Here is a 13,154-nt window from a genome sequence, read left to right as displayed (position 1 = left end):
TCGAAAGACTTGCACCAGGCGAACGGTCTACCCGACGGGACGTATTAGCCACACGGCATTTCCATTAGCAGCTGAGAGACCGGCAAGCTACAACACGACAGCCACTACGATTGGTGGCCTCTGGCACAAAGCTGAAGCAGCATGAAATGAGACACCCACATTTGTCAGTCAAGCTTAGTACGACTCTATGTCCAGCCGTATTAGAGTCATTACGGGGGTGGGAACAGTGTGTACCAAATTTCGCACTGTTTATACCCCATCAAATCACCAACAAGTTGAACAATATGATCGTGCTATTTCTAAATATACTGAGGTGACTAACGTCATAGTATAGCGATATACACGTAAACAGATGGTGGTAGTACCGCATACACAGGATATGAAAGAGCAGTGGAACTGTCATTTGTGATTCACCTGAAAAGGTTTCTGACCTGATTAAAGCCGCGTTTAAGACATTAACAGACTTTGAATGCACGATGGTAGTTAGATGCATGGGAAATGCCATTTCTGAAATCGTTAGAGAAGGCTATATTCCGAATTCGACAGTGGCAAGAGGGTGCAAGAATACCAAATTTCAGGCATTACCTCTCACCTCGGACAATGCAGTGGCCGTCGGCCATCACTTATCGACGGAGAGCAGCGGCATTTGAGCAGAGTTGTCAGTGGTAACAGACAAGCAACACAGCCTGAAATAATCACAAAAATAAATGTGGAATGTATTCATTAGATCAATGCGGCGAAATTTTTCGTTAATATGCTTTGGTAGTAGAAGACCGTCGCGAGTGCCTTTCTAAAGGCACGGCAATGGCTGCAGCGTCTCTCCTGGACTGGTGACCATATCAGTTGGATCCTAGACGACTGGAAAACCATAGCTTTGTCAGGTGAGTCCCTATTTCGGTTGGTAGGGTTAGAATGTAGCGCAGGTCTCACGAAGCCATTGACCCAAGTTGTCAACAAGTTGTCAAGCTGGTGGTGGCTCTGTAACGTTGTGGGCTTTTTTCACATGGTATGGACTGGGACATCTGGTCCAAGTGAACTGATCATTGACTGGAAATTGTTGTGTTCGGCTAATTGGAGACAATTAGCAGCCATTCGTGTACGGGACATAATAGAGAGGTCAGTTCGTGCATGAAATCCTGCACAGGGAATGCTATCGCAATAATGGGCGGCTATATAGGTAATGCAGCCATCACTGCCAAAAGTAGATGTTGGCATGCGGTGGAGGAATGTAGGACATGGATGGAAATGGTCAGGATGTGCCGTATTAAAACTCGGGCGTGATCTTCAAGTGTTTTATTATTCCCAGCTACAGTGCCACGTTCCTCTCTTCACAGGGTCCTGCGATGCCGAAGACGCCACTTCGCTGTCTACAATAGAGCTTGGCACGGAAGGGCTATCTCAGTGACGCGTGCAACATGCTGCAGCGCGCCGGCTGTGTACAGCTCCTGAGTTTTGACGTCAGGATGCGCCGGCAGCCGACTCAGCGGCCTCCGTCCCCATTGCCTCAGCGCCACTCCACTGGGAGCCACAGGGTGGCCCGCTGCATGCCTCTTCGCCATCGTGGTTAAGATCGTGACGACAACAAGCGCCTGTAATCTGACAGCCAAATCTCCGGCCCACACCTTGGGATGCATCCAGTGTGTGTTGAGAGCTAACAAGACCGCTCGTGGTAGCGAGTGGCCCACTGCTGTCTGCCTATGGACACCGCATTGGCCTCAGAGGGACGAACCAGCGACCCGCTGTGGACTGGAACACTGGCGCCTCATCTGCCGCTGCGTGTAGCCGATGGTGTGACATGCCCCACCGTCCAGGAGACCTGCCACACTTGAATCCACTTGTCAAAAAACCGGCACCTATTTATACGCGGCTGTGCGCCTCTGTTTTGCTGACGCGCCCCTCCGAGTCATGTACTCATAAAACCTAGGTAGTCCAGTGGGCCTCTTCTGCCTGTAACTTGCGCCATCCAAACCACTGCGTTCAATCTTTTCAGCAGTTCTACGGCCCTGTGGCCTCCATTCTGCTTCGCAACCGCTGGTAAGTGTAACTTACTGTCTGGCTGTAACTTGTGCACTCAGAAATATTGCGCCGAATCTAAATTTTTCCTACCTTAAAGGTGGTGCAACTACAGTAATATAGCTCAATATTTCTGCAAGAGGCATCCAGTGACTTGTTGAGTCCATAGCATGTCGAGTTGCTGCGCTACAACAGGGGAAAGGCGGTCCGACACGATATCAGGAGGTATCCCATGACTCGGTGTAAGTAAAATTTCGTAATTTGTAATCGTTCTGGTGTTACAGTCGTAGTGGACAGCAATGTACTACGTATCTACTATGTAGAGTTAGTATTCTTACTATTCCTTACGTGAGATTAGTAACAGTTTGTGATTCATGCATATAAATTTACCGAAAGACAGTGTCAGAAGAGAAACGTAATACACTCCTGGAAATTGAAATAAGAACACCGTGAATTCATTGTCCCAGGAAGGGGAAACTTTATTGACACATTCCTGGGGTCAGATACATCACATGATCACACTGACAGAACCACAGGCACATAGACACAGGCAACAGAGCATGCACAATGTCGGCACTAGTACAGTGTATATCCACCTTTCGCAGCAATGCAGGCTGCTATTCTTCCATGGAGACGATCGTAGAGATGCTGGATGTAGTCCTGTGGAACGGCTTGCCATTCCATTTCCACCTGGCGCCTCAGTTGGACCAGCGTTCGTGCTGGACGTGCAGACCGCGTGAGACGACGCTTCATCCAGTCCCAAACATGCTCAATGGGGGACAGATCCGGAGATCTTGCTGGCCAGGGTAGTTGACTTACACCTTCTAGAGCACGTTGGGTGGCACGGGATACATGCGGACGTGCATTGTCCTGTTGGAACAGCAAGTTCCCTTGCCGGTCTAGGAATGGTAGAACGATGGGTTCGATGACGGTTTGGATGTACTGTGCACTATTCAGTGTCCCCTCGACGATCACCAGTGGTGTACGGCCAGTGTAGGAGATCGCTCCCCACACCATGATGCCGGGTGTTGGCCCTGTGTGCCTCGGTCGTATGCAGTCCTGATTGTGGCGCTCACCTGCACGGCGCCAAACACGCATACGACCATCATTGGCACCAAGGCAAAAGCGACTCTCATCGCTGAAGACGACACGTCTCCATTCGTCCCTCCATTCACGCCTGTCGCGACACCACTGGAGGCGGGCTGCACGATGTTGGGGCGTGAGCGGAAGACGGCCTAACGGTGTGCGGGACCGTAGCCCAGCTTCATGGAGACGGTTGCGAATGGTCCTCGCCGATACCCCAGGAGCAACAGTGTCCCTAATTTGCTGGGAAGTGGCGGTGCGGTCCCCTACGGCACTGCGTAGGATCCTACGGTCTTGGCGTGCATCCGTGCGTCGCTGCCGTCCGGTCTCAGGTCGACGGGCACGTGCACCTTCCGCCGACCACTGGCGACAACATCGATGTACTGTGGAGACCTCACGCCCCACGTGTTGAGCAGTTCGGCGGTACGTCCACCCGGCCTCCCGCATGCCCACTATACGCCCTCGCTCGAAGTCCGTCAACTGCACATACGGTTCACGTCCACGCTGTCGCGGCATGCTACCAGTGTTAAAGACTGCGATGGAGCTCCGTGTGCCACGGCAAACTGGCTGACACTGACGGCGGCGGTGAACAAATGCTGCGCAGCTAGCGCCATTCGACGGCCAACACCGCTAGATATGAAAAGAAATTGTGAAGTGCTTATGTGGTTTGAAGACAATGCCCCTCAGGGACAATTCGATTCACGTTCGGCTAGAATGAATCAGCTTTTTCATTGCTTGCAGAAACTTTGTGTTTCAAGGTAGTGACACTGTGCGAAGTGTCTTACTTTAATATTTTCTAATGTTGCAGTGTTTTACGCTATGATAACTGATATTTATGTTAATTTATATGTTTCACCCAGAGGGGACTGGCGACGCTACAGAGCGGCATTCGTGCTGATCATGTTATCAGCTCTCGTGATACACCAACCAGGAAGCACAGCGAGATCCCTGATGTGCTTTCACGCCGATCTGTGTCTGTCAATGTGAACAGTACTTTAAGAGAGTAGTATATAGTTTGTATTAAACAAGTGTGAAAATGTGCAATTTAAACTGAGCTCTCGAAGTTGGTGTTCCGGTAGGTCACGGTATAGTTGTACACTTACGCTTGCTAACTGTAAGAGCTATAGTGAAGTACTGAATCATGGAGTAATATGTGTTTTTAGTGTTATAACCAATTTATTTGTGAAGAAAACTGCACAGTTTATTTCATGGAGTTAAAGGAAGCTAAAGGGCTGCAAAAGACACTTTTAATTAATTACGAATTATCAAGGACCGTGTACTGAAAGAATGAAATTACATTAAATCAATGAAAAATACTGCAGACTACAGAAAAGCAAGCGTGGAGCACCTTGAAGTTTAAGTATCTTTGAAAGTAGCGTTTCTTATCCCTTAGAAGAGTATCAGCCGTGGGAAGCTTCGGTAGAACTACCCGCGAATAAACTGACCAAATAGATTAAATATTCAAATTACGTGCCCTGAAAATATGTTCTCAAGTCACAGAATATATTAAACTAAAAGTAGCTCGGTTATCCACAGCAAAGAATAATAACGACAAGACTGTGCAATTTAATAAGTGAAAGTAATAACGGATCTCTCTGAAGAAGATTAACTTGATAAAACATTTCTCAAAGAAACGACAACTTTTACGTTGAGGTAACATTCCAGACTCGTTGGCACATTTGACTTCATGGTAAAACTTCATCCATAAAAATCGGAATGAGAAAAGGACAACGATCAATCATCGGGAGAGTAGTAGGAACGAGTGACCTCAACCAAGTCTGTAAGATTAATTCGACCTCTTGACAACGTCTGGGCTAGTTTACTTGTGACAATAACTGCAAGGAGTTTAAATATCAGTCATAATGTGTTCCTCTTCTTGTTGATACCGGGCCTACACTGGATGAATTACTGGACTCAAGTGTTAGGACAGTAACACACGACTCGCATCTAGGAACAGACTGTTCAGAAACATCAGAAATACGTTTACCTTAAGTGTAACGCTTCAGAAGCGAACGTACGCGTCGTTCAGAACTGATTCTCAGTGAGAAAATAAATATTAATTTCCCCTCCCAAAAGATGTAGTGCGTGCCCATTTAAGGACCCTGCGAAGTTTGTGCAAAATATTTTGAATACCGGCCTGGCTGTGATATATTTCCACTAATTCAGAGTTAACTGACGCAGGCACGCGCGTGCCAATAAAGCCTGTGCCAGAACAGGCGGGCGCGTTCACACGGATAGCCGGCTCTTGTTCATTTTCGAAATTAATTCGCGGTGAAAGATGATTGTACGGGTACAACAGTCCACTGTGTGGTGTCGACATCCACGTCTGTGTATGTTAATTTGTCCTGCCGTGGCTGACAGACAGTAACAGCAGAGGCTTTCATCTATTGCGAGTAGTTTGCATTCAATTGAATGGCACCGATTATATATCCGTGTATCGTTGTGAACTTTTGGGATTCCACAATTGGCTGGTTTCGTGCTTTTACGAATTTCATCGTGTGTTGATGCTGCCGACTTTGACATGTCGAAACCTGCCCTGATTTTTTTGATATAGGAAAAATACCGCGAAAGCTGCTAAGACACACTGCAAGTATTCAAAAAAATGTTGAAAACTGCTAAATTTACAGCTCGCCAGGCCACTAGAGAACTGCACACCCGTATCGTAGTTCTAGCAGACACAGCATGCGCAACGCAGCAAGCATATATCATTGGTTGTCGGCATACTGGTAAAATGATCACACGGCACGACTCGATCGTAATTTTGAAAGGGAATCGTTGACAGTTTGTCAGAATTGCCCACAGTTACTATTCACTAGTATTCACAACTACTTTAACATCTAAAACAATTAGCAGTCCCGTTTCTGGTACTGCTATGTGCTAATACAATGGAGATGAAACTAATTTTCTTTGTGTTTTCCTCGTATATGCTTGCTAACAGCATCTGTGTCTGTGCAGATTCCAGATTTTCACAGTACTGTCGAATCCAAAGTTTTAAACCTGCAAAGATGATCTACTTCTTTTGAAGAGCTACATATGCCATATCTATAAGTTAATTTCTTGGAAATTGATTCGATTGTTATCGGGAACGTTAGAAGAAACAGGAAATAACTGACAGTTCTGTGAAAAGTGGTTCGAATGATGATTGTTGAGCTAATTACAGTGCAGAACAAAAATACAGAACTTCCAAGCCCAAAGACAACGTGTACAGTAATAGCTTTCAGTGACAGAGAAAAGGCCTAATTTTTTGGTTAAAAGAAGGAGAGAGAAAGCGCTTAAGTTTAACCAGTGTGCGAAGCTGGTTTCGTTTCGGAAAATCTGAACGTTAATTTTGTAACCTAGATTTACGCGAAGTACGAAATGAGCGCCAAAATGAAACTCGCCGAAGTTTCTGAGAAAAACTGTTTGAAAGCTTTAGAATTGTTCGTTATAGTCAATGCTCTGGTACCGAGAGAGGTGTATGACGCTGTGCCCTTCGGATAGTTCAAGAAATTATACGGAAAAGAAAGTCGCTGAAGTACTTAAAGTAAATGTGTAGAACTGTCATTAATAGGTTATACTACAGAGAAATTCGTAGCTAATATGAGGATGAAGCTTCTCGTTATCCCTTAAAATACTGTGTATAAAGGCAGTCTATGTGCAAACTGCACTTTATCATTTCGAGCGAAAAGAAGACAGAGGGGCTTGAGCAGTTGATGAATGCTATAACACATTCGTATATAAGATTGTGAGTGATAAGTATCAGTGGATTAATGTTTTTGCAGCTTCATAAACTCTCAACGCAAATGAAGACCAAAAATTAAAGAAAAATGACTGTTTAGTTGAAAAAATCTAGTACTCGACGTACCAAATTCTGGAAAAATGGGAGAGGATAATTTTCAATATTAGAGTCGATACGTTCCCTTAAAAATTGCAGAAATTAATTCGTTGCTTTTGTTGCAGCCTTTGCCTGAACATAACCACGCCTCCGTCTTCTGGAGGACGACGAAAAGGCTGTTAATGTAATTAGGATTCCATTCTGAACTAACAGTGTGATTCAGCCTCTCGATAAAGAAATGCTTTCACGGTGTAGGCATCTTTTAGAAAATGTCAGTCATTTGTAAATTGTTGGTTTGTATCTCAAAATTTTACTAATTTGATTAAGCGTACGGTACGCAGCACTATAAGCGCAACGACCTCGATCATTCCTTACTCCATCCCAATTCTCTCTAAATAAAACTACTGATTACAGTGAAGTGCCTAAATGCATTAATATATCTTTTATCAGTTGTGCCTGGGGAAAATATTTGTTTTTCGTGATCCAATAGACACTTCGCATTTTTGTGAGGACTTCAGGGAACAAACAACAAACTGTTTCATTGTCCCCTGAATCTTTCGCTGTGGCATGCTTCAATAAAATCCTCTCGGTTTACAAGCCGCGTCGCTTCGATTTCGATAGCTGTCACCTCCATCATCATCCGGGGGTAAAATCACTGATTGCTGGAAGTGTCATGGTGTTCTGCTTATATAAATGTATTGGCAGTGTCTGGAACGTGCCACAGAGAGCCGGAGTAACATCCGCGGAAGGCAGCTCTGCCCCGCCTTGGGCTGAGGCTTACGCGAAAGACAGGCCGCAGGCGCGTAGGTCACGAAGGTAGTCCTGCGCTCGCTCTATCGCTCAAATCAGCAGACAAACTACGTTTCTACACCTGTTAACTCGTAACTAGGAGTGTCCGTACAAACGAAAACTGAATCTTCTACTGGATTCCGCTATTGTGGAATCTTACTGTTAGTAGCCCTGTAATGATGGGAAGCCCATGGACGTACTTATAATTTCTTACGGCTATACTGACGTACAATAAAATAAAATCGTGCTAAAATGATTATCATTTGGATAAGGCACCACTTCCAGCATGTAATGAGTGCTGTTAAGCAGAAGAGACTAAATGCTACAAACAAGACGTTATACCATTTATATCGAGTACTGATCTTAAATTAAATTTTGCTGTAGTACTGTTAATCAGTAAGATTTCATAATAGCAGATTCCAGTGGAAGATGCAATTCTCGTTAGTACCTACACGCCTAGCTGCGAGTTAACAAGTTTAGAAAAGTATTTTGTCTGCTGAGCTGAGCGAGCGAGCGAGTGAGTTCAGGACTACTTTCGTGACGTGCGCACCGCGGCCTGTCTTTCTCGTGTACCTCGCGTGGGCCCGAGTGACGTCACATGGTGCGACGGCGAGAAAGACAGGCCGAGGCGCGTACGTCACGAACTCGCTCGCTCGCTCAGCTTAGCAGATAAAATGCGTTTCTAAACCTATTAACTCACAGTTGGGCCTGTACGTATTAGCGAGAAATGCATCTTCTACTGGAATCTGCAATTATGAAGTCTTGCCTATTGACAGTACTACAACAAAATTTAATGTACTTTAAATAATCGATGTAAATGGTTTAACGGTGTTGGCCGGTGTGGCCGAGCGGTTCTAGGCACTTCAGTCTGGAACCGTGCCACCACTACGGTCGTAGGGTCGAATCCTGCCTCGGGCATGGATGTGTGTGATGTCCTTAGGTTAGTTAGGTTTAAGTAGTGCTAAGTTCTAGGGAACTGATGACTTCAGATGTTAAGTCCCATAGTGCTCTTTTAATCTCTTCTGCTTAATAGTCCTCATTTCATACAAGAAGTGGTACCTTATTCAATTGATAATCATTTTGGCTTGATTTTAATGTTATTGTGCCACAGTACAGTCGTAACAAATGATGACTAGGCCTACGGACTTCCGATCATTGTAGGACTACCAACAGTAAGACTCTATAGTAGTGGAGTTCAGTAGAAGAAGCAATCTCTTTTGTACGTACGCACCAAGTTACGAGTTAAAAGGTGTAGAAAGGTAGTTTATCTGCTGATCTCCGCGAGCGACCGAGCTGAGCCTGGCTCGGGCCTACCTTCGTGACGTACGCGCCGCGGCGTCTTTCTCATAGGCCTCGGTGCAAGGGGCCGACGCCATATTTGATAACTTCCACTCCCGCGCCACTTCGAACTTGAAGCCTGCGTCTGAAGCTGCCATTACATCCATATAAGCAGAACATCATACCGATCAGTGATGTTAACGCCTGATTACAATAGTAGAGACAGCTACTGAAAGCTCTAGTCTTTTATTCGAAATGACATGGCTTGTAAGCCGAGAAGACTTTAATGGGACTCTTTCATTGTTAGTAAAATATACAGTATTCAAAAATTATCATAAAAACTGTGCTATAGGAATTGTTATAAAATATTTACTGGCAACAAATTAAAGTCCCGATTGATGGAAGTAACTCTTATACTTCTTTGATTGTCTAGTCACTTGTGTAACAGTTTAGCTGTAGATATGAACTGCAAATTATTTGAACAATTAGTGATTTGAGACATTTTGGGTATGGTTTAAGTGCTTAAATTTCACGTCGGAGTTCGCGCTGTAGGACGCTGCGCTCACGTGTCAAAACTTCGTCTGCTTATTCGGCGACTCGCTCCCTAGAGAGGAAGGGCTGTACGAAACGATGTTATAAACGATTATTCATGCAGAAAAAAATAAGAAACGTCAACATTAAAAAAATTACTTGCCGTGAACATTAGCATATAAAATTTTGGCAGTGTATTTCTTTCGGCGTGAGAGGAAATTCAGGGTAGATTTCGACATGTCGGGTTGGATCATCCCCTTGTGAGTGGAGTAATATTAATGATCTGCTCACAGGTAGGTGCCAGTCTGTCGACTTAACGTCACTTCGTCAGCTTATGTGTCAGACGCCATGAATGTAACTGTCTCACAGTAGGTGTTAAGGGGTGTACTGATGTGTTTGTTGTTTGTAATATCAATCTTGCCGCCCCCCACCCACCACAAACTGCTGCGTTCTTAGGCGGCGGACGGTCCGCCGTAAAGGGCTCGCCAGAGTCCTCCGGCAGTAGCTGCTGGCTGTGCCTCTTCAGAAAACACTTGTAAACTGCGAGAAATTTAATGGAGAAGTAATTCAGTCCCAACTGTGGATGGTTATCAACTTCGTCCGTACTTGCATGGGATCCCAATTAATTAGGAGACTGAGGAAAGTGCACAGCGGAAGCAAATTGAATTAAAGCAGATGAATGTGAAGCAATAGGGTATAGTCTTCTAGAAGTTACAAAATCGTAGCCGATAGCAGCCTTCACTGACGAGATAAACTACTGACATAGAGAGATGTAAAATTGGTAACATTCCGATAAAAGAATGCTTGAACATAAATGCAGATGCCAGGCAAAACCTACAGGTGTATTGTGTAATAAACCAGGGAACCTAGAAACGACCGAGAGGCTTCGTCCCGCCGTAGCCCTCAGTGGTTCACAGCCCCACAACAGACCACAGCAGTCCACCCAGCCCACCGCCGCCTCACACCCAACCCAGGGTTATTGCGCGGTTTAGCCCCCAGTGCACCCCTCGGGAACGTCTCATACCAGACGAGTGTAACCCCAAATATTTGCATGGTAAAGAAATTGTGGAGACAGTGTTTGCGCAGCAATCGCCAACGAAGTGTAACTAAGGCGGAATAGGGAGAAACAACCCACATTCGCCGAGGCAGACGTAAAACCGCATTAAAAACCATCCACATTGTGGCCTGCACACCGGACCTCGACACTGATCCTCAGGGCGGATTCGTGCCGGGGACCGGCACGCCTTCCCGCTCGGGAAGCAGCGCGATAGACCGCGCGGCTAGACGGGCGGGCAAACCTACAGGTAGTGCTGCTGTATTTGACCACGATCGACGGACGTGACATGTGCTCAGTACGTAGCAAGTGTCAGTCGTGGCCAGAACAGTGATGCGTGTAGTTGTGAGTGCATTATGTCGTAGCTAAGTGAACTCGGACGTGGACAAATTATTGGTGCTCGTATGATGGCTGCGTCCATAACCAAGATAGCTGAAATGCTTCGTGTTTCACGAGGTATTGTATCGAAGATATATAGCACGGAAAAACATCATTCGCTAAATGACAATGCGGAGGAAGGTGTCTGTTGAGCGATCGTGACAGACGGTCATTAGAGACGATTGTGACGAAAATTAAAAGGGATGCATGCACCAAAACACGAAGCGAACTCCATAAACCTGGAATTGCAAGGCGAGCTGGAATTCCAAAACCACCCACGCTTGTAACTGAAAACGTGGTGCTGAAGCCATAAAATCTGGCCGAGTTTATTTCCAAAGAATGATACATAGTGGGGATTCGGTGGTAGTAGCCACATCGGGGTATTCCATGGACCCCGTGAGAGGCCTACAAGGTCGCATTACTGTGAAGCATTATGTGACAGTTTTGGCTAATCAGGTCTGTCCCCAGTGGTGATCCTGTGTTCCAAGACGACAGGGCACATGTTCAGGTTGATCGCATCGTCCAGGACTGATTTTTGTGAGCACGACGATGAACTGTCGAATCTCCTCTGACTAGCAAAGTCACTACATCTCAATCAAAGTTACTACATCTCAATATTATTCAGCCTTTGTGGTCTACTTTGAAGAGAATTGTGCGTGATCGCTATACACTACCATCATCACTATCCTGAACTTATCACTATTTTCTAAAGAGAATTGCATAAGATTCCCTTGAAAGTCATAGCACTCACTCCGTCCTCAGCCCACGAGTGGCCTACCGGGACCATCCGACCGCCGTGTCATCCTCGGTGGAGGATGCAGATAGGAGGGGCGTGGGGTCAGCACACCGCTCTCCAAGTCGTAAGATGGTATTCTTGACCGAAGCCGCTACTATTCGGTCGAGTAGCTTTCTCAGTTGGCATCACGAGGCTGAGTGCACACCGCAAAATGGCAACAGCGCATGGCGGCCCGGATGGTCACCCATCCAAGTGCCGACCACGCCCGACAGCACTTAACTTTGGTGATCTCACGGGAACCGGTGTATCCACTGCGGCGAAGCCGTTGCCTTTAAAGACCATAGAGGACCTGTATTTATCATTACGAGATGACTGGAACCTATTTTGGATTCCAACGGGTTTCCTACGCCCTGTTAGGCGTGGTATGGTGCTGTGAATTTGGTGTTTCAATATTTTTGCCCAGTCCCTGTAGTAATAATGAATGCATGAATCAACATACAGAATTATCAGAAGAATTTAAACGACCCCTGGAGTTTAAAGTGCAGGGGAGAGTTGAATTCACGTAAGAATATTAATATATTACAGAGAGAGCTTATCGCATCAGGTAGCGATCGAGGTGACGAAATTGTGGTGGTTGCGATGAGGGCTTACCAGACAGCAGAATGTATGGTCTCTCTTTTAATGGCGACATAGTCACGCTCACCGGTAGCAAACGATGGCACTCCTATACCACAACCGACATTCAACTTTTTGCTCAGGGTAATGAGCTGGCAAACTTTACTCTAATGGAAGGTGGCTTGCCGAGAGAATACCGCGTATGCGTCTGACTTACCTTGCTGCAACCGCTGGTCCGAAGAGAAGCTGGTGAACTGAGTCCGGGAGGCTGCGCTCTAAAGTTTTGTGGTTTCTGGTAATACCAACTGCTGGAAGGGTCTATGGTGAAGGACTACTTGCTGATGTCTAAAGAATAGACACAACTTTTTGTCGACTGAGGTTTCCCCTCCTGCGTTGACTCCAACCGTCGAAACGCAGTCGTTTTTGTAGCATTGCACCTGCTATAGAAATAAGAAAAGCTGTTTGAATTTATGAATTAACGGTTGTCGCCATCTTGAGCAAACGCATCCCCTCAGTGATCGCACCCGAATTTAGATTCTGGCATGCTGTTCCTCAGTACGTGAGGAGTCTGTTACGGTGTCTCTTCTCTCTGCAGCGCGGGATTAGCCCAGCGGTCTAGGGCGCTACAGTCATGGACTGTGCGGCTGGTCCCGGCGGAGGTTCGAGTCCTCCCTCGGGCATGGATGTGTGTGTGTGTTTGTCCTTAGGATAATTTGGGTTAAGTAGTGTGTAAGCTTAGGGACTGATGACCTTAGCAGTCAAGTCCCACAAGATTTCACACACATTTGAACGTTTTTTTCTCTTCTCTCTGAATTTTTGATCAGCAGGAAATTTTCGTTTAATGTTCGGAGCACATAGAAATA

The 13,154-nt window shown here is 45.8% G+C and overlaps 1 pseudogene; it reads right to left on the bottom strand.

The window, feature by feature from the left end:
- Positions 1–11,888: 11,888 nt before the first annotated feature.
- LOC124616843 lies at positions 11,889–12,006 on the bottom strand (annotated as a pseudogene).
- Between the last annotated feature and the right edge of the window lie 1,148 nt (positions 12,007–13,154).

The sequence above is a fragment of the Schistocerca americana genome, chromosome 5 (assembly GCF_021461395.2).
Source record: "Schistocerca americana isolate TAMUIC-IGC-003095 chromosome 5, iqSchAmer2.1, whole genome shotgun sequence".
Lineage (NCBI taxonomy): Eukaryota > Metazoa > Arthropoda > Insecta > Orthoptera > Acrididae > Schistocerca > Schistocerca americana.
This window is presented reverse-complemented; position numbering and strand designations above follow the sequence as displayed.